Raw genomic sequence first — 24,542 nt, forward strand, 5'->3', positions numbered from 1 at the left:
GTGACGTTGTCGAGGTAGGGGAAGGTTGCCTGCAAGTGGTGGTCATCGACCATGCGGTCCATCTCCCTCTGAAAGACCGAGACCCCATTCGTCACCCCAAAGGGGGCTCTGAGGAATTGGTAGAGGCGTCCGTTCGCCTCGAAGGCGGTGTACGGGCGGTCCTCTGGTCTGATAGGGAGCTGGTGGTACGCTGACTTGAGGTCGATGGTGGAGAACACCCGGTATTGGGCGATTTGGTTCACCATTTCTGATATGCGGGGTAGCGGGTAGGCGTCTAGTTGGGTGTACCTGTTGATCGTTTGACTATAGTCGATCACCATCCGTTTCTTCTCGCTACCCCTTACCACTACCACTTGGGCACGCCACGGGCTGTTGCTGCGTTCAATAATGCGCTCTTTCAGGAGCCTGTCTACCTCGGTCGCGATAAACCGCCTGTCCTCCCAGCTGTACCTCCTGCTTTTGGTCGCTATTGGCCGGCAGTTAGGGGTAAGGTTCGCGAATAGCGAAGGTGGCTTTACCTTCAGGGTAGCCAGACCGCACACTGTGAGGGGCGGCTGGGACCCACCGTACTTGAGCGTGATGCTTTGGTGGTTGCACTGGAAATCCAGGCCCAAGATCACGCTCGCACATAGGTTCTTCATGATTAACAGTTTAAAATTATCGTATACAGTTCCGTTAACGCCCAATTGTACCGTGCAGTAACCCAGAATGGTCGATGTCTGGGTTTTATCAGCCATAGAGATGGTACCCTGAGTAGGGACCACCTTTAGGGAGAGTTGCTGTGCCAGTTCAGGGTGGATAAAACTCTCCGTGCTTCCACTGTCAATTAAGCATTTAACCCGGCACCCGTTTACCTCGATGTCCACCATTGATTTGGATAGCGGGTGCGGCCTGGTCTGGTCCACTGTGACCGATGCCACTGTAGGGCCCTGATCGATACAAGATGGCGTCCACGCTGTCTGCTCATAAGATGGCGGACCCCACGAGGTCGGGCAAGATGGCGTCCAAGATGGCCGCTCCCACGGCGCACACGCGGCGGTTGCGGGTTTTCCGGCGGTTGGTTTTCCAGCGGGGTTCCCTCTGCACACCTTCCCGAAGTGCCCCTTCTTACCGCACTTAAAGCAGGTGGTGCCTTTCGCCGGGCACAGGTTTCTGGTGTGCTTTGGCTGCCCGCAGAAGTAGCAGTTGGGTCCCTGACGCGTCGCGGCTGTCGTAGGGCTTCTGGGGGGAGAGCTGGGCCCCGCCGGTGTCGGGCTGCCGGGCGGGGAAGATGCCTTCCAAGATGGCGGTGCCCTCGGTGCGCACGTGGTGGCGTGGACGGCGCGGGCTGAAGAGTAGGCGTCCGAGTTTCTCTGGGCCACATCCAGGGACCGCGCGGTGTCCGCAGCCTGTTTCAAGTCCAACCCCGTTTTTTCCAGCAGTCTTTGCCAGATGTAAGTGGAGCTGAGGCCTGTGATAAAGGCATCGCGAACAAGCTCGTCGGTGTACACTGCGGCTTTTACATCTCGGCACTTACAGTCTTTGCCAAGCATTTTCAGGATGCTTAGGAACTCCTCCACCGATTCCCCAGGTCGCTGTGCGCGAGTAGCGAGTAGATGCCTAGGATACACCTCATTCGTAGGCTGCTGGTAATGCGCCTTTAAGATGTCGCAGGCGGCCAGGTACGTATCGGCGTCTTGGATGAAGGGGTAAACCCGGTGGCTTACCCAATTCCGCAGAATTCCGAGTCTCATCCTCGCAGCGTCCGTAGCGTCTTTGACGGCTGCGGAATTGTCCAGGAAGAATTCCATACACTCAAACCAGTGTCCGAAGCGTGCTGATGCGTCCGGAGCATGTTGATCCAAATCCAAACGTTCGGGTTTCAGGAGTTGGTCCATAGTGTTGAAAAGTAAGTTAATAAAATTGATGTGCCTCAATAAGTTCCGAGACTCGATGTTAGTGAAACAAAATAAGGCTTTTATTAACTTAGAAAGTAACACGTAAAAGAGAGAGATGTCTTCCTTCTGGAGGCTGAGGCCACACTGAGCCAGCTTACAAAAGGGGCCAGGTATGGGCGGAGCCCTACACACAGCACATTCCAGCACATTCCAATACATAATACAATGAGGACTGGGGGAAGGGAAATGACACTGAAACCGACCACAGTCACAGGCAGTGATGAATGGAATATATTTCATCACACTAAGTCCAAGGTCTAGAACCGTAGGGAAGAGTGGGTCGAACCACTCAAGGGTAATTATTGCACGAAGCCTGGTAGGAGACCAGAACGAGCAAGAGAAACCCCCTACAGTGCCACAGGCCTACCCACCCACAGCCAGCTAGCCTTTCCATCTGGCTGGCTGCGGGCAGGAAACAGAGGCTTCAGATGTAAATCAGACCCTGTCATTAAAGTCGGCAGGGCCTGTGGGAAACCCAGTCTCCTGGGTTTCCTGCCCGCATCGGAGCCCCCACCCACCCCAACCCGCTTTCCCCGTGAAAATCCAGACCTCTGTGAAACAATTCTTTAGTACAATCCAACTGCAAGATGTCTTCAGATCATTACCATACATGCAGCAGTAGCATTCCCCCTTTTATCCCCCCTTGGTCACACCTTCCAGTACCACCAAGCTGATTAAACAATTACCTTAAAGCATTTGAGTACTTGACATTGGTCAGAAATTCACAAATGCTAATTATTTGGAAACTCTCACACAATTTACAACAACCAGAATTTCACCATGGCCACAACAAAAGTCTGGTTTTGACAAATTAATAGAATCAAAGAAATTTACAGCACGGAAGGAGGCCATTTCGGCCCATCATATCTGCGCTGGCCGACAAAGAGCTATCCAGTCTAATCCCACTTTCCAGCTCTTGGTCCGTAGCCCTGTAGGTTACGGCACTTCAAATGCACGTCCAAGCACTTTTTAAATGTGGTGAGGGTTTCTGCCTCTACCACCCTTTCAGGCAGTGAGTTCCAGACCCCCACAACCCTCTGGGTGAAGAAATTTCCCCTCCAATCCCCTCTAAACCTCCTACTAATTACTTTAAATCTATGCCATTGGTTTTTGACCCCTCTGCTAAGGGAAATAGGTCCTTCCTGTCCACTCTATCAAGGCCCCTCATAATTTTATACACCTCAATAAGGTCTCCCCTCAACCTCCACTGTTCCAAAGAAAACAAACAAATAGGTAAGTTAACCTCAATAACTCCAATTTAATTCACACCAATATGTTAAACACAATGGGGGAAAAATTTGTGGCCGCCACAAGACTTGCCGGAATCACCGGCAACTCGGATTAACGGCCACTGAAAATGGACAAAGCATTACTGGTGAAAAATTCACGCTGGAGGCTAAAGATTTTTAGCCAAGCCCTACTTACTGTGTAATTCCCTCATGCTGGCGTTAGTGCAGGCATGGAAGTCGAAGTTCCCATCCAGGGGCAGCATCCCAGCTTCTAACAGCCTCTGGAAGTGAGACTATGGAGTTCGCAAGGAATTATGGGTAATTAAAAGGGCAATGCCTTCAGCACTAATAAAAATTAAAATGAAGTGAACAAATGCAGTTTTCAACCCTTACTGCCTTAAAAAAAAATTAACAATATAAAGAAGTCCCAAATGGGAATCTTCAGCTCCTAAAGCTGAATTCCCTTCCGAACCTCAAAAATTGGGAAACAGTACTTCAGCACTAACACAAATGTCTCCGAAAGCCAGGGAAGGGGCACCCAGGGTCTCACATGCCGCACTCCAGCTTTGTGCAGGGGGTCAACGCTACAAGAGAGATCCTCTACCCACAGGGGCCAGGAGGCCCTCCAGAAAGAAAGATGTGGGACCAGATGACCGAGGCTATCACTGCCAGCAGTGTCACCTCACCACTTGGCACCAGTGCCCTAAGAAGCTTTATGACTTCAGACCACTGGTCAAGGTCATTGAATGCATCGTTAAAAGTCGTCTCCCAACAACTGCACCACTAGTCTCACACACTGCTCAATGCATGACTACCCCCCACCCCGCCTTCAATCACTCACCTACCAACAATCTGTACCAATCAAAAGCCACGTCTCTCATTCCTAGCTTCACCTCACTCCCTTGGAGGAGACAGTGCAGGCCACTCTTGGCAGTGGAATGGCTGAGCCCTTGGCCAGCTGCAGGGCAGAAAGGAGATAAAATGTTGGTATCTTCGTACATTATCCTCCTTCCAGTATGCACCTCTTGCTTTCCTGCTCTCCCCTCACCACAATTCCACCCTTGTGCTTTCTGAATTTCACACACCAAAGAAATGCAGCCTGCCCAGCCAGTGGTTGACCAAGAAGAGGGAGAGGAGAGTGAAGCAGAAGAAGAAGAAAAAGAAGAAGAAACACCGTTATTTGATTTCACATTCCCAGCCACCAACTCCTCAAGGTCGACCAGCAAGGACATTTGCAGCCTCCCTTACTGAAAGTCAGCAGCCTTTCACCAGCCATGCTGCAGAAATGTTGGTAGCACTGCAAGACATCAGTAAGATAGGCAAAGTCACACACAAGCTAGTCACTAAGAGAATGCATAAGGGTGATGAGTTGATTTCTTTATGTCATATTGGATAGATGTATAAAGTTGTATTGGAAAGTTTTGCTTTGTGGTGGTTTTATTTCAGCATCATGGCCAAGAGAACACTTTGATAGTCAGTAACAGAGGGAAGGTAAGATGTGGGACAAGTGTCATAAGGGAAATTAGGGTTGTGGTCACTGGTACTGCGGGCAGATGATTCCATCCTGGATATGCCAGCCAGAAAGGGGCTGTCTGGGTTGTATCCTTCCTTTTGCTTCCTCCTCTTCTGCTTCCTCCTCTTCAGCTTCTTCCTTTTCAGTTTCTTATTCTTCTGCGTCTTCCTCTTCCCTCTGCAAGCGGATGCAGTAAACCTGAAATGACAGCATAAAATGCTGGAAATTCTCAGCAGGGCAGGCAGCATCTTGACCTGAGATGTGAACTCTGTTTCTCTCTCCATGGATGCTGCAGCTTTTTCTGTCTTCTTAGAGGCCTTATTTTACCATCCGAGGCCTTAAAAAACTTTAAAAATCTATTGCAGCAAACCACTACTTCAATAAAATAAAAAACAAAGTCCAAAATCTTAAATGCAAACTTACTTGAAAGATGTGTGTGGCCCTTTAAGAGGTGCTGACAGCACTTTTGTGAGTCTGCTTGTATGCTGGGTTTACCTTGCGAGCTTAGGACCTAGCAGTGAACTCAACGCAAAGGTCCCAGTTCGCTGTGGTGACGTTAAGTTGGTGTGTCATCACTTCCTCATTTTAATTTGCAGGCTGATGCATATTACTGGCAATGCTGCCAGGCCTGGGAAAATGGAAGATGGCGCGGGACCCGCCAGCAGCTGGTGAAAGAGTGGCAGCTGCCCTCTTTACAGTATTTTTTGATGGTGATGGGTGGTGTAAAGCCCTGAATTTTTAGCCCTACACATCTTGAAAAAGAGGGAGGAGACACAGCCAGTGATACAGTAACAGTCACGCATGCTTTGTTAAGAAACATTAACATGCACACAAAAACTTCTGTAGAACAGCAGGAATGAGACATGATTTTCCACTTTTTCCTTTATTCCATCATGGACTAATTTTTCCTTTTCACTTTAGCCAATTTTCAATTTCTGATGTTTTCTACTGAATCCCATTTTGTACTGATACAAAATTTCAAGCTCACAGTCAGTGTCCTCACACAAGCCTGATTCCTCCTGCACAATTCACAATTCTTAACACCTTTTTCTTGTATATGGGAGAGGTGTAACGACATAAAGTACAGGGTAAAGGGTACACTGAAGATCCAATCGAGAGTCCCAATCCTTTTCTCAATTCACACTTTGGAACTGCTATAACCGCCTCTCTCAACATTTTCAACATTCCAATTCCCATTTCGCATCACTTTAGACCATGCTTACAACTCCCACATTTTAGCTTTTCACTGAACATCTCATCAGTTCTTAGACAACTATCTAGGCTGATGCTCCACTGCAGTACTGAGGAGTGTTGTACTGTCGGAGGTGCCGTCTTTCGGACGAGACGAGAGTCTGCACTCTCAGGTGGACGTAAAAGACACCATGACGCTATTTTGAAGAAAAGCAGATGTGTTGTCCTCAGTGTCTTGGCCAATAGTTATCCCTCCAACATCACTAAAATAGACTAGACAGATTATATGGCCATTATCACATTGCTGTTTGTGGGAGTTTGCTGTGCACAAATTGACTGCTGCGTTTCCCACATCACCTTACAACAGTGACTACACTTAAAAAAATGTACTTCTTTGGCTGTAAACGCTTTGGGACATCCAGTGGTCGTGAAAGGTGCTATGTCCTATGTCCTAAATTAAAGTCTTTCTTTTCCTACAAAAGCTTTAAGTGCTTCTGAGTAAGCTTCTCCCATTGCTTTCATCTCTAACTATTTCTTAGAAACATAGAAATATAGAAGATAGGAGCAGGAGTAGGCCATTCGGCCCCTCGAGCCTACTCCGCCATTCAATGCGATCATGGCTGATCATCCAATTCAGTACCCGGTCCCTGCTTTCTCCCCGTACCCCTTGATCCCTTTAGCCTTAAGAAATATATCCAACTCCTTCTTGAATATATTTAATGTATTGGCCTCTACTGCCTTGTGTGGTAGAGAATTCCACAGGTTCACCACTCTCTGGGTGAAGAAATTCCTCCTCATTTCAGTCCTAAATGGCCAACCCCTTATCGTTAGACTGTGACCCCTGGTTCTGGACTCCCCGACCATCGGGACCTTCCTTCCTGCATCTAGTCTGTCCAGCCCTGTCGGAATTTTATAAGTTTCAATGAGATCCCCTCTCATTCTTCTAAACTCCAGCGAGTACAAGCCCAATCGACCCAATCTCTCCTCATACGTCATTCCTGCCATCCCAGGTATCAGCCTGGTGAATCTTCGCTGAACTCCTTCATTGGCAAGAACATCCTTCCTCAGATAAGGTGACCAAAACTGCACACAATACTCAAGGTGTGGTCTCACCAAGGGCCTGTATAACTGCAGCAAGACATCCTTGTTCCTTTACTCAAACCCTCTCACTACGAAGGCCAACATGCCATTTGCCTTCTTAACCGCCTGCTGCACCTGCATGCTTACCTTCAGCGACTGGTGCACAAGGACACCCAGGTCTCGTTGCACTTCCCCTTCTCCCAATCTATTGCCATTCAGATAATAATCTGCCTTCCTGTTTTTGCCACCAAAGTGGATAACCTCACATTTATCCACATTATATTGCATCTGCCATGCTTTTGCCCAATCACCCAACCTGTCAAAATCATCCTGGAGTTTCTCGGCATCCTCCTCACAGCCCACACGCCCACCCAGCTTTGTGTCATCTGCAAATTTGGAGATATTACATCTAGTTCCCTTGTCTAGATCATTAATATATATTGTGAATAGCTGGGGTCCAAGGACCGATCCCTGTGGTACCCCGCTAGTCACTCCCTGCCACTCGGAAAAAGACCCGTTTATACCAACTCTTTGCTTTCTGCCTGCGAACCAGTTCTCTATCCAGTCAATACCTTGCCCCCAATCCTATGTGCCTTAACTGTACATGCTAATCTCTTATGCGGGACCTTATCGAAAGCCTTCTGAAAGTCCAAATACACCACATCCACTGGTTCTCCCTTATCTATTTTACCAGTTACATCCTCAAAAAATTCCAGTAGATTAGTCAAGCACGATTTACCTTTTGTAAATCCATGTTGACTTTGTCTGATCCTGTCACTGTTTTCCAAGTGCTCTGCTATTACATCTTTTATAAGGGACTCTAGCATTTTCCCCACTACCGATGTCAGGCTTACCGGTCTGTAATTCTGCATCAGTTTCTCATCCATGGCTTCGTTTTCCGAATTAATGAGCGAAATTTCAAACTGTTCATTATTAGCCCAAGGCCACTGTCTTTTTGTTTCTGTTTCTGTGTCTGTTTCTCTGTTTGTTTCTGTTTCTGCAGGCACACCTTTTCCAGCACCATGTCTATCTGTAGCCTGTCCACCTCACCAATAAGCTGCAAAAATCATCTTCCAATTCCCCTCTCTCATCACACATTTGCACCACAGCAGCGTGACTCGCCAGGAAGGAATTAGTAGCTTGCACAGCGTGGACCCTGACTGCATTGTACACCTCTTTAAGTTTCTCTATTTCTGCCTTCAAGACCCTATTTTCAGCCTGCATTTGATCATGCCTGTTCAATTTGCTCCCTACTCCCGTTTAAAATTTCTTGGGAAAAATTGTAAGACCCACCTTTACTTTTAATCCAGTCAGAAATCTTCAAAGGGACAAACTTGGTCAATAAACTAACTATTTTGTCTGATTCCCTCCTATTCCCTAGATCATGATTTCCAGGAGCTAGTTATATACACTATCAATATTAAATCATATTCACCATCTGTGTATTCGTTGGATGAGTTCACGGCACAAAATGTTAGCAGTCAGCCTCCTTCCTTATCTGGTTCGCAACCACACGTTTCAAGTAAGCACGAGATACTTTGTTGAATACTATATGGAACAGACTTTATTGATACACAGTACAGTTGATCAGCCTAACTGTATACAGAGAGTGGCTTTTCAGTTTCAGTATCTTTTGAGCCCTCCAAAGAAATGGTGAAAACCCTGCTCCTTTATATACAATGACCCAGAAATTGAGCCACTTGCCGCCACCCATTTCCGCCGCAACCCTGGAAAAAAATAGCGGCCTCTAATGCCCGCCTCTGGCGCGGGACTCGGCAGCCTCCATTTTGGTGAGGGCCTTAGCGTTGTCGATAACAGTGCTGGGCCTGGACAAGCAAATATGGATTTTTTAAGATTTTATTGAAGTACTGGTTTGGTGCAATATGTATTAAAAGTTTTTAAAGTATGCAGGGCGTGCAAGGAGTACTGATGGATGCTTGTACAAGTAAATCATCCCTTTCTAGTGGATCGCTTGGAGAGGGCCAGATTGGGGGGAAGCACTCCTGCTCCTCCTGGCCCAAAGTAGTGCTGGAAAAGTGCTTACCTCTTCCATGCAGCAGTCCTCTCCTCCCTTTTCCTGTCGGGTTTCCCAAGGCATGGGAAACCCGACCGGTCAGTGTTAAAGTTGAGAGATAAAGTCTGAGGCAGTAGCCTCATTAAAATATTTATAACCGGAAGTGAGTTGGTTCGAGGCAAGTTGGGTTCGGGTTTGATATTTCTTACATTTTATCATCCCACCCGACCCATACCCATCCATTTTTGGGGATTATAATTACCCCCCCCCCTTGTATCTACAGGGAGGTGGGGGTGGGGGTGCAGGAGGCTCTTGAGAAATATATTCAGGAGGCAGCGGGAAGAAGTAGAGAAGGAGATCAATACCAGGAGTACAGCTGCAATAACATGCATGCAGTGCAGGAAGAAGTTTAATGATCTGACACGAGTTGTAAAGATGAGTGAGTTCAATCTTCAAATTGTATATTCTACAAACTGCACACATGCCTCATCCACTGCTCAATTTACCCAACTACCAACAATCTCTATCAATCAGTACTCAACCCTTAAATTCATGTGGTTGACCTCACCCTCACACACTTAGCACTACTGCAAGCCTTGTAACGGCACACAACTCATACACACTTGCAGCTATTAAACCATGACAGTCACATCACCCAAACATATTGCAGGACACTCACTGACACACTTCCCTCTTTCTTGCAGGAGAAGGTGGCACATAACAGGAGGCAGCAGCAAAGAACTGGAGGAGGGAAAGCACACCTGCGTGTGTTAACCCCATTGAGAAGATAGTGCTGGCCATCATGGGAAGGCTCATCACTGAGGCCTTGGCCACTGGTGGAGCTGGAGGAATTGCTGATGAAGGTCTCTGCATATTAATCCTTCTTCTCTCTTCCCACATCTCCCTCCAGCCACAATATCTTCTGACTTACAAGCAGCCGATGGTGTCAGCACACACTGCTTAATTTCTCCCCTCCCTTCACCACAACGCAATACTTGCCCCTTTTTCATTTCATATACCCAAGAACTGGACCCTTCCCAGTCAGAGGAGGAAGAAGAAGACAGTGAAAATGAAACAACACCATCACTCGACCTTACACTTGCAGCCACCAGCTCAGAGAATGATACTCTACATATTTTAGAGGCTAGAATAGAAGAGGGATCTGCAAATGGTGAAACACCGGGCACAAGTGTGCATGGGCCTTGGTGAGGGGAAAGGATAGCGCAGGTGTCAGCTCATCGGAGGGCAAGGTTGCATACTATTTCTGCTGCAGAGGACCCAGTTGAGGACTTTGATGGGCCAGGCTACAGAAAAAGGCTGATTGGTGTACACACCCAAATGCTTGGTGCATTGGAAAACCTAGCAGAAAGCCTGCGCTCAATGTCAAGGAGCATGGAGGAGTCCTGCACCAACTTGGCACAGGGCTTTGCACAGAGCTTGGAGCCATCTTTTCAAACATGGACGGGTGATCATCTCCATCAGCACACTTGTGGAACCTACCATTATGCAGCGTTTGATGACCAACATCACAGCTTCCATTGCAGCACACACAGCTTCCATCAAAGGTCTGAGTGCTGCAGTGGAAGCTCAGACTGCTGCCTTGCAAGCTCAGACTGCTGCCATCATGACTCTCCATACAACTGTTCAAAAGAGCTTCCAGGGTGTCACAGCAGTCCATCAATCTGTTCTGCAACAGATCAGCAGGATTGCTGAGGTGCTGCTCCAGGAGAGTGGCAGTGGCTCTATATAATAGGAAACTGCTGTCCTCTCTTAGGATGACAGCATTCCTGCCCCCACTCCTACAACTCTGCCAGTGCACTTGCTGTTGCCTGTCAGCCAGCCAGCCCAGACTGCTCCAGCCTGGCCAAGATGCTGCAGCCTGAAGCCGGGTCCACTAGGCCCAGAGCTGCTCGAGGTCACCCTCCAAGGCCACCTGCAGTTTCCTCACTTGAAAGTCAGCATCCTTCCACCACCCATGCTTGCAGCCACTGGGGAAGCAGCTCATAGGTGTACTGGGAAAGGTAAAGGCACATGGAAGAGAGGCGCTAAGGGGATGTACAAAGCGGCTTAGTTTCATTTTTCATGCATTATTTAATGAATGAATTTATAAAATTGAATTAGAATTAGCATTTTCTGGTGGTTTTATTTTTGTGTTGTTGGAAGGAGGATGAGTTGATTGTCAGTGGTAGACGAAAGGTAAGGGTTGTGGGACTGTTGTTGAATGGGGAGGTGCAGTTGAGGTTACTGCTTTCACTCATGAATAATCTGATCACGTAGAGTTCGGGCAGAAAGGGGCTGTCTATGTTGTAGCTACCCTTCCTCTTCCGCTTCCTTGACTTCCTCTTGCACTCCCTCCTCCTACTCCTCCACTTTCTCCTCCTCTGCTTCATTGTCCTGCACCTCAGTTTCTCACTTGATAGATTGTGACAAGCGCTCTTCCCTCATAATGGCCAGGTTGGGCAGCATAGGACTACAAATCTTGATACACGCTCAGCTGTGTGGTGCTCGGCTCCTCTAGAATGGTCCAGGCAGTGGAATCATTGCTTTTGGGCACCAATGGTGTGCTGTATAATGTTCTTCATGGCAGCATGGCTCTCAATGTAGGCCTGCTGTGCACGTATGCGTGGGTTCCGGAGCGGAGCCATGAGCCATGTCATTATGGGATAACCCTTGTCACCAAGTAGCCAGCCTTTGACTTGCCATGTGGTTTAAATACAGGTGGAATTAAGGACTGCTGCAGAATGAATCGTGACTGTTGGCAGGATAATGCGCATTCATCTGCATGATGCACTGCCTGTGGTTGCACACCAGCTGCATATTGAAGGAGTGGAATCTCTTTTGGTGTTTTTGTATTGTGTTGTTAGAAAGAGGACAATCCATTTTTTGGTTGATGAAAATGGCCGAGTTCAGATGGGGAGCAGAGAAGTCATGGCAACCTGCACCATGGGAAAGCCTGCAATCAATGCAAACCCCAGTGCTCACTGTTCTTGCTAGTCTCTGGCAAGAAGGAATGAGATGAATGTGTTTCTTTTGGTATAGAATTCTCAGTGACCTCCCTTATACAGCAATCTACTGAAAATTGTGAGATGTTGCTTTTATCTCCAGCAGCAACCTGAAAGGAGCCAGATGCATATAAGTTCAGCGCCACAGTCACCTTGACAGTTTAGGGGTTCGCAAAATCCCCTCAGCCCCCGAAGATCGGGAAACATTAATCCACATCGTGGACGAAGACTTTTGTGATTTAAATTGTCTCTGGGTTGGACAATGTTTTAAAACATACCTGGAACTGAAAAAAAAGGCTGCGTTAAAAGCTAGTAGGCTAGGCAGCACTTGGACACTGGAATCAAAGAACTTTGTGAAAATCGCACACTTTAAGATTGTACATTTTATTAAAGGATGTACTCTTGAGTTTTGAACAGTTTAAATTGCCTAGGGATAAAAAATGGCCATCAGAAAGCATGGCCAAGGACAAAAGACTTGGAAGCAGCTCATGGGTGTCTGTGAAAAGGGGAGGATCAAAGATGGCTGACTAAACTGCCAATCAAAGGCAGTTCGGGAGTTCCCTCCCCGCAGAGATAATCGATTTGTTTACAGAAACTGCAAAAAGGATGTTTGCACAAGGGATTAAACCACTTGACTGCAGTTTTGGGTTGACCACAGGATAATGACTTTCTGTTTACAATGCCTTCAAGGCTGTTTACTCAAGCAAGCAAGGAAATGGACACCTTCAAATCACTGCAGCTTTATTGGAAAGCCCATTCACATTTACGTAAGGCACATTTAAACTGAAAAGAAAACAGTTTAAACAATGGGTTTGGATGAATCAGCCAGTACTGGACAATGGGGACAGTTGGATCCCTTTTGTTCTAGCCCAGAAACCTCCGGATCTGGGCGGGAACATTTCGGCCCCAAAATTGGGGTATAAGAGATGGCTTCTCAGAGGCATCCCTCTCTCGCTGGCTTCCCTCCGTGTGCCCTCTACAGTGTGGAGTCTGTCTGAAGAAGTAAAACACCAGCAGTTTACTTTTACAACACTGGGGTGTTTCTTTACTTCAGGGCAGTGAAGATCTCATGGGGCATGGAGCTGGCATTGCAGAGGTGAGCATATATATTTCTGGCCTTGCACAAGGCAACTTAGGATAGGCTTAGGGGTGGGAGTAAAGTGGGGATTTCGTTAGAATTGTATTTTAGTCGATTTCCCTCATTGTGTCCGTTTTTCCTCCCCTATTTAAGCAATTTTACCATGATTACTTTGATCGTGTGGTGTAGTTTCTTAGTTTTAATAAAATTTGACTTTCTTGCATCCAGACCATTTGTCCGTTTTAATATATCATTAAATATAAGTTCCTCCAGTCAGAACTGGAAGGAGGGGTTTAGCGATTTGAAACCACTAATTGGAATTGGTCACAGTGCAGTGGCAAAAAGGCTGCCTGACCAGGTAAATTACCATAAACCAGGTAAAGGATGCCCCCCCACAACAGCCACAGGCAATGCGCTCCTTGCCCTGCTTTGAGGTTGCAGTTGTGGCTGCAGAAGATTGCAGATTTCAGTCTCGCCCTATTTAGCGAAGCAAAGACATCTCATGCATTGGCTGGCGCTGAAGTTGAGGTAAGAGAATTGTTCCCTGAAGTCACTCAATGGATTTGGCCTCCTGCTGAGAGCTGTTCTCCTTCTCCTTCTCCTCCCAACATGTACAATTGCACCAGCAGTCAGGAGAAATAATCCAACAGCTAACCAGTAAGTGCTTCATGATCCCGTTAAATAGCGCTGGTCGGCGGCCTTTCATTCAGTTTAACGTTGTGTTCAGCTGTGCGAGGTTAATACAGGACACAGGCTGGAGTGTGGAGTTGGAAAATGGTATTGGTGGCTTCAAATCAGCATAGCACACTGATTCGCATCATCATCTTGCTGCTATGCATGCTGCCGGCGGATGGTAGGCACGCCAATGCCTTTATGAAGGAGACGTCCTGCACATTTCCCGCTGGAAAGGTGCGCGTGCCTGTTGGACCCCATTTTTGAGTCTTATTTGGATGCATAGCACCTAAAAAACAGGTGCTACACGACCCAATTTAGCCCCCATTGGGAGTAAACTTCCAGAGGAAGCAGGTGACCAGACCACTTAAGTAAACAACTGACATCACTGAATCCGAGTAGTTATCTGCGGCAGACACAAATTCGTAACAAATAATCTATTTTAAATTGATGGAAATTAAGATTAATGGGGACAATTTACATCCCCTGTCCTTGATGAGAATGAAGTGGTAGCACTCTGAAACTAGTGATACAGCACTTGCAGTTCTGTTCCTGCTGTTGTCAGGATGGTCACCAGTTTGGTGAGGTCCTTCCTATGAACGGCACAGGTGCTTGCGGATAAAAGCCACGCTCCTCATTAGCCCATGTAAATCGGAGTTCTTTGGCGTTATAGGATCCCTGCTTAAGCCCCGTCCAATGGAACTGTACATACAGTGGTCCATCTAGTAATCCTTGAAGGGACTGCTGGAGTCCACTCTGAAAACAGAAAAGGTGAGTTTTTTGAATGATGAAAAACTATCCCAACCTCTGCTGGTTCCTCTGTCGCCTCACTCCAACTATCACCCAAACCTCCCTTTTAATTGACGTAGGATACACCTCTCAATCAGCGAGTTGCCCGCCTGCCCTCCAAACGGGCGGGCAGCTCACCAACGGCATGTTAATGAGGCCTAACTCTGAAAATTGGTTGGGCCTCTCACCAGTAAACATTAGGTGGGCAGAGGGCTTACCCTGCCCACCGCCCATCCAATGTTTGTCAAAACTGAATATAGGTTCCAATGAGTTCTGTGTCACAGAATGGTTGTTTCTAGTATTTGTGGTAGGAATGGAGGGAACAGTATTATTGCACTGATTTATCTTATCATGCCTTGGCTTTAATTGAAAAATGCCCCCTTTCCAAAAGTGATTAGAAGTGAGGATAAGCAGTAGCTGATAAAGTAATGTAATTCACTTCTTAAAACATTCATTTCAGTTGTGAAATGAGTTAATTAAGATTGTACATTCCATTGAAAAAGCATTACAATTTTAATCAAAATTAGGACTGAATAGCAAAACAGCAACATCAGCAGTAATTTTTAAAAACAGAACTGTTACAAAGAATTATGAACAAATATGAGTTTATTTAACACTGTTAGTGACAGAGCAATAATTTTCAGGATGCAAAGCTGTTTTGACACTCAGAAATGCAAATTAGATAGATTTCTTTCAGGGTATAACATTTTGGGGTACAGTATATGAGTAAGGACGTGGTAAGTGCAGCATGCTTGGGAGGAACAGGTGACTTTGGACCTATGGTTCCCAAAGCTCTCCACCACTAGGGTTTTTCTCGTGTCATGTCTGGGTCTGTTGGCGACTAATTGATAGAGATTGATTGCTATGATTAGTCAACAACTCCATTATTATTGTATCATGCGACTTCCAGGATGATAGAAGGCAATCTAGATGAACCTTGTCCTTTTCTCATGTAGCAATTCCTGTGCTCCTATGAAAGCAATTTTACTGTTCCTGCTCATGACTGTTCTATACTTCATGGGTGAAGAATATTTGTACATTTCACACTCCTATTCACTCATTAACTTCTCACGGGCTAGTATAACAATTCCCAAACACAACAGGGTTACAATGTTCTCCTTTTCTGCTTGCTCTTTTAAATTTTTGTCTTAATTATCCTTTCTGTCTCTTTCTCTCTCTCTTAATCCACTTTCTTTTCCCCTCTTTATTTCTCTTTCTGTGTCTAATTTGACTTTAATTCACCCAATTTCTGTGTCCTTCATTCGCTTTGTTTCTTTCTCTAACTTTTTCTTTCATTGGTTAAGGAGATAGACCATTGGGCATGATATTCATAAGGTCCCTGATGCAACATTGACATTGCTGCACTGTTATCACTTTGATGTTCCAGCAATAGTGTGGTGTGAACGGTGCGATTAAAAAGTCCAATTAATGTCTTTGCAGTAATTTCTGGCCTGATAATTCATTTCCTTCATGCAGGCTGGCTCAGTGACTCTTCACAGAGTCATATCCTAATAATTCCTTGTAACTCTTTCATTGCTTTTAAATAGATAGCAATGATGAAAAAATGGTCTTCACCTGATGAATCTTGATTAATGCAAGTCTTTGTGATCGTTTGTGGAGATACATGGAATACTCTAAAATTTGATTAGGCAACCAACTTAAATTTATAAGCTTCATCAATCTATTTGGAATCTTTAAAATATTGATCCAGTCTCATGAGGTTATCTTATACTTTTGAAGCTATATATATTATTAAGATGTAAGTATATATTCTCATACCAAAAATTAATGGGGGGTGAAATTGGTCTTCGGCTGTTCACCGATAGCGAATCAGCAGCCTGTTTTACACCCTATCTGATTTTCAGGCAAAGTGTTAAATGAGCTGCCAATTCGCTGTCGCCCAATTTGTACTTCTGCCGAAGACCAATTTCATACCCAACAATTTCAAAATTGCTGGTATTTGGCTGTTTAGCAATCAAGTAATCAGATCAACAAATGCAGGGAGAAATCCTTGTAGATCAGCTATGAAACCTCCAGCAAATATTTATCATTTGTTGATCTGGTAAAAAGTAACCTATGTAGTAGCTTGGCTCTGCAGTAGCATTTTTACCTGAGTTAGACGGTCATGGGTTCAAACCTCATTATAGAACTTTACCCCCCTATTCTAGACTAAAACTTCACTGTAGTACAGAGGGAGTGCTGCATTTTGGACCTGCCATCTTTCAGTTAAGACATTGAAGAAGAAATTCAACTTCATTTTGCCCATTTTTTGAACATAAAACAAAGGTTGGGAGACCAATTTCAGGTCGTGATCCCTCACTCCCAATCTACCCCACTGCAGTGCCACTGTTACATTGAAAGCAGGTGATTTTAGTTGTGCAGGGCACCCACCTGAATAGGGCATTAGGGCCTAGAAATTCACTATGGCCCCGCCAGCTGGCTAGCGCCCAAAAGTTAGCGCTGGGCGCGGAGCCAATTGCGACCGTCAGATATTCAGTTTATGCGCCCCAAGTCGGAACCGGGCGCTATTCCAGGGTGTGCCCGCCCCCGCTTGGGGCGCTGAAACTGAATTTCAGCGCTCTAGGTGCCGCTGCGACACCCGATGCAGTGCGGCAGGCTGCGGTACTGCAGGACTCCTCCTTCTCTTAAGGTGGAGGTGCCTGCAATGGGGAGATCGCCGCTGGATTGTGCCGGCAAATGAGCCCGGCACCACGGAGAAGTGCCGGGCTCACGGAAAGCAGCCGGCAATGCCGCCGGGGGGGGTGGTGGAGGAGGCCGGGGAAGGAGGTGCGGGCAGGCGGCCGCCGAAAAAGCGGCCGGCTGCGCCTCCACCTTTATGCGCCCCACTAAGGCTGCAGTAAGGCCCTGGTCTCCAGATGTTAGTAGCGGCCGCCACGGAGGAGGCGGCGGCAACTGAATATGGGCGTTGGGCCGGCATCGGGGCGGAAACGGGGCACTGCGCACACCAATGACGTCATCGGTGCCGGCGCAGCGCTAACGGCTACCGCCGCCATTACCGCCGAGCTCAATATCAGCGCAACCTCCTCTATTGGCGCAGAAGCCCTCTTTAGGCGGTAACTGGCCGCAAAGCTGGCAGCGCCTTACTGAATTTCTAGGCCTAGGTGCCTTGCATATGCAAATCGGGGTTCTAATGGTTTGTAACACCCCAATTGAAATTGGTGTACAAATGGGCTGCGCTGGAGCAGCCTAACCAGTGGTCCTTAAAGGGACTTATTATGTCCGTGTATGATTGAGACACGGACAGCAGGAGTTGAACAAAACAAGTCTTTACTGATTGAAGTCAATCGGGAAACTGAAACTACAGAGGCTCACTAGCACCTTTTATACAGGGGTGGTCACTGCCGGTACTGCAGTCTGAGACCAGTTATTCTCTTAAAGGCACATACACAACAATTCCTCCCCTTTTAGATAAACAGTACATAACATTCATTTAACAACTAAATGATAACTAATTACAATCACAATTACGGTTGCTAGATACATTGGTCAAGTTTAAGCAATTATAAGTTCAGTCTTTGAGGAGGCTTCCTGATTCTGTCTGGATAACGCCTCTTTGGGGTATCAGGTTCTTCTGGCAATGTTGAGTCGGGATCAATGTCGTTGTTTGGTTCATCTGCTTCCAATATCACTGATTCTGCGGTAGCTGCAATTGGTACGTCGATTTCATTGCCAGGTGTATCAGACCATGGTGTGGAGTTGACGTTTTCCAGTGACTCTAGAATCTGGTCAGCATGGCGTCTTACAATGCGCTCTCCAACGTCCACGGTATACATGAGAGGTCCTTGCCGTGTACAAATCGTTCCTGGCTGCCATTTCTCAGTGCGGTAGTCCCGGGCCAAAACTGGTTGACCTATCTTAAAACTCCTGGTCGGCCTTTCATTCATATTCTGAAACTGCCTGTTCTCCACATCTCTTCGGACGTTTGGCTTAACCAAATCCAAGCGGCATCGTAGTCTTCGATTGAAGAACATCATGGCTGGGGTTTGGTTGGTAACGGCATGTGTCGCATTCCGGTAGGCAAACAAGAAGTTGTCCACCTTGTGTTGTAGGGGTATATCTTCATTACACATTGCCTTGATAGCCTTCTTGAATGTTTGAACAAACCTCTCGGCCAATCCATTAGTGGCTGGATGATATGGGGCAGATGTGTAATGCTTAACACCATTGTTCTTTAAGAACCTCCGGAACTCTTCAGACACAAGCTGTGGTCCATTGTCAGAGCAAATCTGTTCAGGCAGCCCATTCCTGGCGCATATGGTTCTTAAAACTGTGATAGTTTTTTCCGTGGTGGTTGATGACATTTTTATTACCTCTGGCCACTTTGAATGTGCATCCATCGCAGTTAAAAACATCGAGTCCATGAAGGGACCAGCAAAATCAATGTGCACCCTTTGCCATGGAGATGAGGGCCACTCCCATGGATGTAGAGTAGCTTGAGGTGGGGCGTTTTGGACCTTCTGGCATCCTGCACAGCTCTTCGTCATCTCTTTGATTTCTCTATCGATTCCCGGCCACCACACAAATGCTCTGGCTAAGTTCTTCATTTTTACCCCACCCAGATGACCCTCATGAAGCTCATTGAGCACTCTATCCGTCAACTTAGGTGGAATTACTACTCTGGATCCACACATCTAGGTTCCTCTGCACACTGACAGCTGTTCTCTCCTCAGCAAGAATGCTGGCAGCAGTGGTTCGCCATGTGTTGGCCATCCCTTCACCGTTAAATCATAGACCCGTGATAGTGTCGGGTCATTCCGTGTTTCCTTTTCTATGTTTGCATTCGTCACAGGGAGACATTCGACTATGATCGAGTGGAATAACTCCATTGGATCCACTGCAAAGTCTTCTTCTTCCACCGTCGGCAATGGTAGGCGTGACAATCCATCAGCATTCCCATGCTGTTTAGTTCCTTTGTACTCGATGTCATATTGGTGTGCCCCTAGGAAAAGGGACCACCTCTGCCGCCGTTGCGCTGTCATTATCGGTAAACCCTGCTGAGGGTTGAAAATGGAGACAAGAGGTTGATGATCGGTTAGTAGAGTAAATTTTTGACCGTGCAGATAGTGATTGAACTTCTTCACCCCCCACACTAGGCTAAGGGCCTCTCTGTCAATCTGGGCGTAGTTACGCTCGGCAGAAGCTAACGAGCGTGACGCAAAAGCTATCAGCCTCTCTAAACCATCAAGGAATTTATGTGACAGTACCGCCCCAATGTCGTAGGGAGACGCATCACACGCCAGTCTGATCGGCAGTGCTGGGTTGTAGTGAGCCAATACTTCTCTTGAAGTGATTAAGTCCTTACTCTTCTGAAAGGCCCGCTTACAGTCATTACTCCATTTCCATGCTACTCCCGTTCGTAGCAGGGCGTTCAGTGGGTGCAGAATTGTCGACAAATTCGGCAAAAACTTATGGTAGTAATTCACCAATCCGAGGAATGACCTCAGTTGCGACACATTTTCAGGCGCTGGGGCCTTAACAATCGCTTCAATTTTGTCAGGGGACTTATGTAACCCCACTTCATCAATCATGTGGCCACAATACGATATCTGTTTCTTAAAAAATTCGCACTTGGGGCGGTTGGCTCGCAGCCCATGTTCCCGTAGTCTAGTGAGCACCTGTTCTAGGTTGTTAAGGTGTTCACTGTCATCTTCACCTGTCACAAGGATGTCGTCCAAGTAACACTGAGTCCCCAGAATCCCTTGCAGGACTTGTTCCATCGCTCTTTGCCATATCGCCGGAGCTGATGCTACTCCGAATATCAATCGATGATACTGAAAGAACTTTGTGAGTGTTTATCGTGAGATACTTCCTAAAGGATTCTTCAACCTCCATCTGCAAATATGCTTGTGCTCGGTCAATTTTTGTAAAACGCTTCCCTCCAGACAGTGAGGCAAAGATGTCTTCTATCCTTGGAAGAGGATATTGTAGTGTGTGAAGGACTGGGTTCACCGTCACCTTGAAATCCCCACAGATGCGAACCTTCCTTGGCTCCTCAGACTTATTGCTTAACGTTTTCTTCATGACAGGAACGATGGGTGTCGCCCACTCGCTCCAGTCGACCTTAGACAACACGCCTGCCTTCTCCAGATTCTCCAGCTCTGCCTTGATGGCTGGGCGAATTGCATATGGTACCGGTCTTGCTTTGAAAAACTTGGGAATTGCATTCTCTTCTATTTTTATCGAGACGGTTACGCCTTTAAGAGTGCCCAGTTCTTGTTGAAATACCTCTTTGGCGTTAGCTAAGATTGTTGACAATCGTCCAGGAGTGACCTCTTCATCTTTTTTACCATCCGCCGTCATTGCATGAATGGAGTGCCAATCTAAGCTTATCGTCCTGATCCATTCACATCCCAATAACGGTGGCCCACCATTTTGCAGTATGTAGAGATACAATTTCCGTATTTTCTTACCATTGTATTCGACAGGCACCCTTATTTTTCCTCTGGGGTATACTTTTTGCCCCGTATACGTCGTCAAGACGATGGATGTCTCTCTCAAGGGTATGTGTGAGAATAGCCGCTCGTAGTCTCGTCGATTCATGACGGTTAGCGCTGATCCTGTATCCTATTCCATTTTAACTTGGGACCCTGATATTGTGAGGGTGACCCAAATGGTTCGGTGATCCTCTTTTGCGATTACATTGTGAAGTTTGAGACAGCTTAGTCTCCTGTTCCCGGATTCACTATCACTCATCTGGTCTTCGGAACTACTGTCCGTCATCTTTTGTACTTTCTTGTACGGTTCCTTAGTAGCCTTTTTGTTGTCGCTGGTCTTCTTCCCAGACCTGCAAACTCATGCAATGTGTCCCATCTTTCCGCATTGCCTGCATATTTTGTCCTTGGACCAGCAGTCCTTCTGGTCATGGTTTGTTCTGCCGCAGCGATAACATTTTGCAAATCCCCATGTCATTTCGTGGGTGCCGTATTCCTGTGGCTTTTGTTGAATTTCCGGAGCTCCCCTGGCTGCTGCTTCATTCGACACTGCCACGCTGAAAGCCTTATCTAGCGTCAGCTCTTTCTCTGAGAGTAACTTCTTCTGTGTTCCTTCACTCAGGAGTCCACAGACAAATTTGTCCCGTAGGGTATCTGCCAGTCCAGCTCCGAACTGGCAGTGCTTTGATAGCTTGTGTAGTTCCGTAAGGTACTCAGCATTGCTCTCATCTTTATGCTGAGTTCTACTGTGGAATTTAAATCTTTCTGCTATCAACAGCGGTGCAGGGTTTAGGTGTTCCTGTAGGACAGCAACAATTTCGTTAAAACTCTTCGCCTTCGGTTTGGCTGGAGTAATCAGGTCCCGCAATAGGCCGTACGTTCTAGCACCCATTAAGTTTAGCAATACCGATGCCTTTTTCTCATCGGCTATTTCGTTTGCTTCGCAATATACCTCGACTCTTTCCACATATGTGGTCCAGTCCTCTATTGTATTATCAAAGGCAGTGATACAGCCAGTCTTCGGCATCTTGAAAATCTAAAATGGTGCCTCCCGCGCTTTGCCTTCTTCCCCGATTTAACAAAATGGCACCTCCCGCACTTTGCCTTCTTCCCCGCTGATTAAGATGGCGCCTCCCGCGCTTTGCCTTCTTCCCCGCTGTTGCTAGCGCTGCTTTCCGCGGTTTCCATTGCAACCTGCAGCTCCTCGCGGTTTCCTGCGCGTTTAATATTTCTTTTTTTAATTATTTTCCTGTCGTGGAACAACCCTGTGGGACACTTGCCTCCCTCTTCTCGGGTCTATACGCAGCCCGGCTTCGTAGCACCGGCCGCGTCCTGTGTGCTCCACCCTCTCTCTCTCCTCTTCCCGACAACACTGCTCGGCCCCGTTGCAAGCCACCCGCTCAAGTTCGCGACCGCCGCAGCCCAGGAAGGATCAGTGTACTACCTGCCACCAGCCCGATTAGCTGAAGCACCGTCGACAGGAACCATGCCCCGCTTTCGACAGCTTCTCCAGCAATCTTCAACTCCGCTAACACAGAGGCGGATGCCCACGGTCGACGCCCGTTTCTACTGCTTCTTTCATCCTTCTGGCCTCGACCTCTGCATACTTCGCTGCAGGAATGGATCCCAGGAGGTGGTGCAGACTGTAGGTAAGTTCGTATCTGCTCGTCGCCAGTATTATGTCCGTGTATGATTGAGACACAGACAGCAGGAGTTGATCAAAACAAGTCTTTACTGATTGAAGTCAATCGGGAAACTGAAACTACAGAGGCTCACTAGCGCCTTTTATACAGGGGTGGTCACTGCTGGTACTGCAGTCTGAGACCAGTTATTCCCTTAAAGGTACATACACAACAGGACTGATGGAAGCTGTTCCACTATAAGCCAGAAAATCTTTTAAACATTACATTTCTGTGGAACCAGAAGCAACAGACATGCTGCTCCTTGATCCGTGAAATTACTCGAGGGTGCTGCTGGTCGAGGCTCACCCGCCTGAGTTTTGCGCCTCCCCTCCAAGGACCTTCCTGCAGGCTAGCGCAACGTGGAATCTGGCTGAAATTCATCAGGCTCTGACCAGTGAGCTGCATCAGGATATACGACTGGCATCCATATCACCCCTGTTTAATTCAAAAGTGGCTCGAGGCTGAATTTGAATCGGGGCACAGGCTGTCAGAGACCAGCACACGAATCAATCACTTCACTGGCTTGCTACCCATTTTGGGCGAAAGTCCAATTTCCCAGAAATTATACCAAAGCCCCATCTGTCTGTTCAGATAAATGCTGAAGATCCATGAGGCTATTTAAAGAAAAGCAGGAAAGTTCTACTGTCCTGACCTACACCAACACCACCAAAAAGATTTTATCTGGTCATTCATCTCATCTGGAACCTTGCTGTGTGCAAATTAGCTGCCATGTTTGCCGGCATAATAAAAGAAAGAAAAGAAAGACTTGCACTTATATAGCCCCTTTCACGACCACCGGATGTCCCAAAGTGCTTTACAGCCAATGAAGTGCTTTTTGAAGTGTAGTCACTGTTGTAATGTAGGAAACGTGGCAGCCAATTTGCGCTCAGCAAACTCCTATAAACAGCAATGTGATAATGACCAGATAATCTGTTTTTTTTAGTGATGTTGGTTGAGGGATGAATATTGGCCAGGACACTGGGGATGACTCCCCTGCTCTTCTTCGAACTAGTGCCATGGGATCTTTTACATCCACCTGAGAGAGCAGACGGGGCCTCGGCTTAACGTCTCATTCAAAAGACGTCACCTCCGACAGTGCAGCACTCCCCCATTACTGCACTGGGGGTGTCACCCTAGATTTTTTTTTAGCTGTGTGACTATGTTTCAGAAATAATGCATTGGCTGTGAAATGCTTTGTGACATCCTTTTTATTGACAACAAGGCCAGCAAAGGGACAAGTAGTAAGAAATACAGGTATTTTGAAATCTATGAAAAATCTTTGCATCCTTTGTGATAATTCAATTCACTGAAAATAAACCTGTTTTACCAGTATATCTGTATCAAGTCACAAATTAACAGTAACTCATTGGGGGAGAAATTTGGTTGGTTGCGCCACCCATTAGCACCTAAAGAGGCCGAGAAGTGGGGCAGTAACCAAATAGCGCCCGGGTGCAGCGAACCCTGCGCCTCTTCCCATATTAAGTGGACATTTTGCGCCGACGCTAAACCTTAGTGCCTGCTCACGGGCACAGGCAGATCATGATGTCATTTCAGTATGCAACGCATTTTGGACGCCCCGGACCGGAAATTCAGTGGTGCGCCCCTTCGTTCCGCCAGGCGCTAATAAGGACAGCTTACCTGGAACATTCCCCAGTCGCTCTCGGGCTGGGGGGGTGTTCTTTAAAGGGGACTGCTGTTGTATAAAAGCGGCAGCCATTTTTGGAGCACAACTTCTTCGAGAGTTAGAGAGAGTTGCTGAGCTGCACACTGAGAACAAGGAATGGAACCCCTTGCCTTCTGACCATCACCTTGCTGTTGGTGAGCATTCCAAACAGGGAGACTTTTGGTGCGCACTTATTATGGGGGCTGCATTGGAGGGGAACGTCCTGCTGCTAAATCATCT

The 24,542-nt window shown here is 46.9% G+C and overlaps 1 pseudogene; it reads left to right on the top strand.

Annotated features, from left to right (window-relative positions):
• LOC147111507 (uncharacterized) overlaps positions 1-11,035 on the top strand; it is a 110,981-nt pseudogene extending 99,946 nt beyond the window's left edge.
• Positions 11,036-24,542: the final 13,507 nt, after the last annotated feature.

This window comes from Somniosus microcephalus, chromosome 10, assembly GCF_052327205.1.
Source record: "Somniosus microcephalus isolate GS21.2 chromosome 10, FLI_Smic_1.0, whole genome shotgun sequence".
NCBI classification, from domain to species: Eukaryota; Metazoa; Chordata; class Chondrichthyes; order Squaliformes; family Somniosidae; genus Somniosus; species Somniosus microcephalus.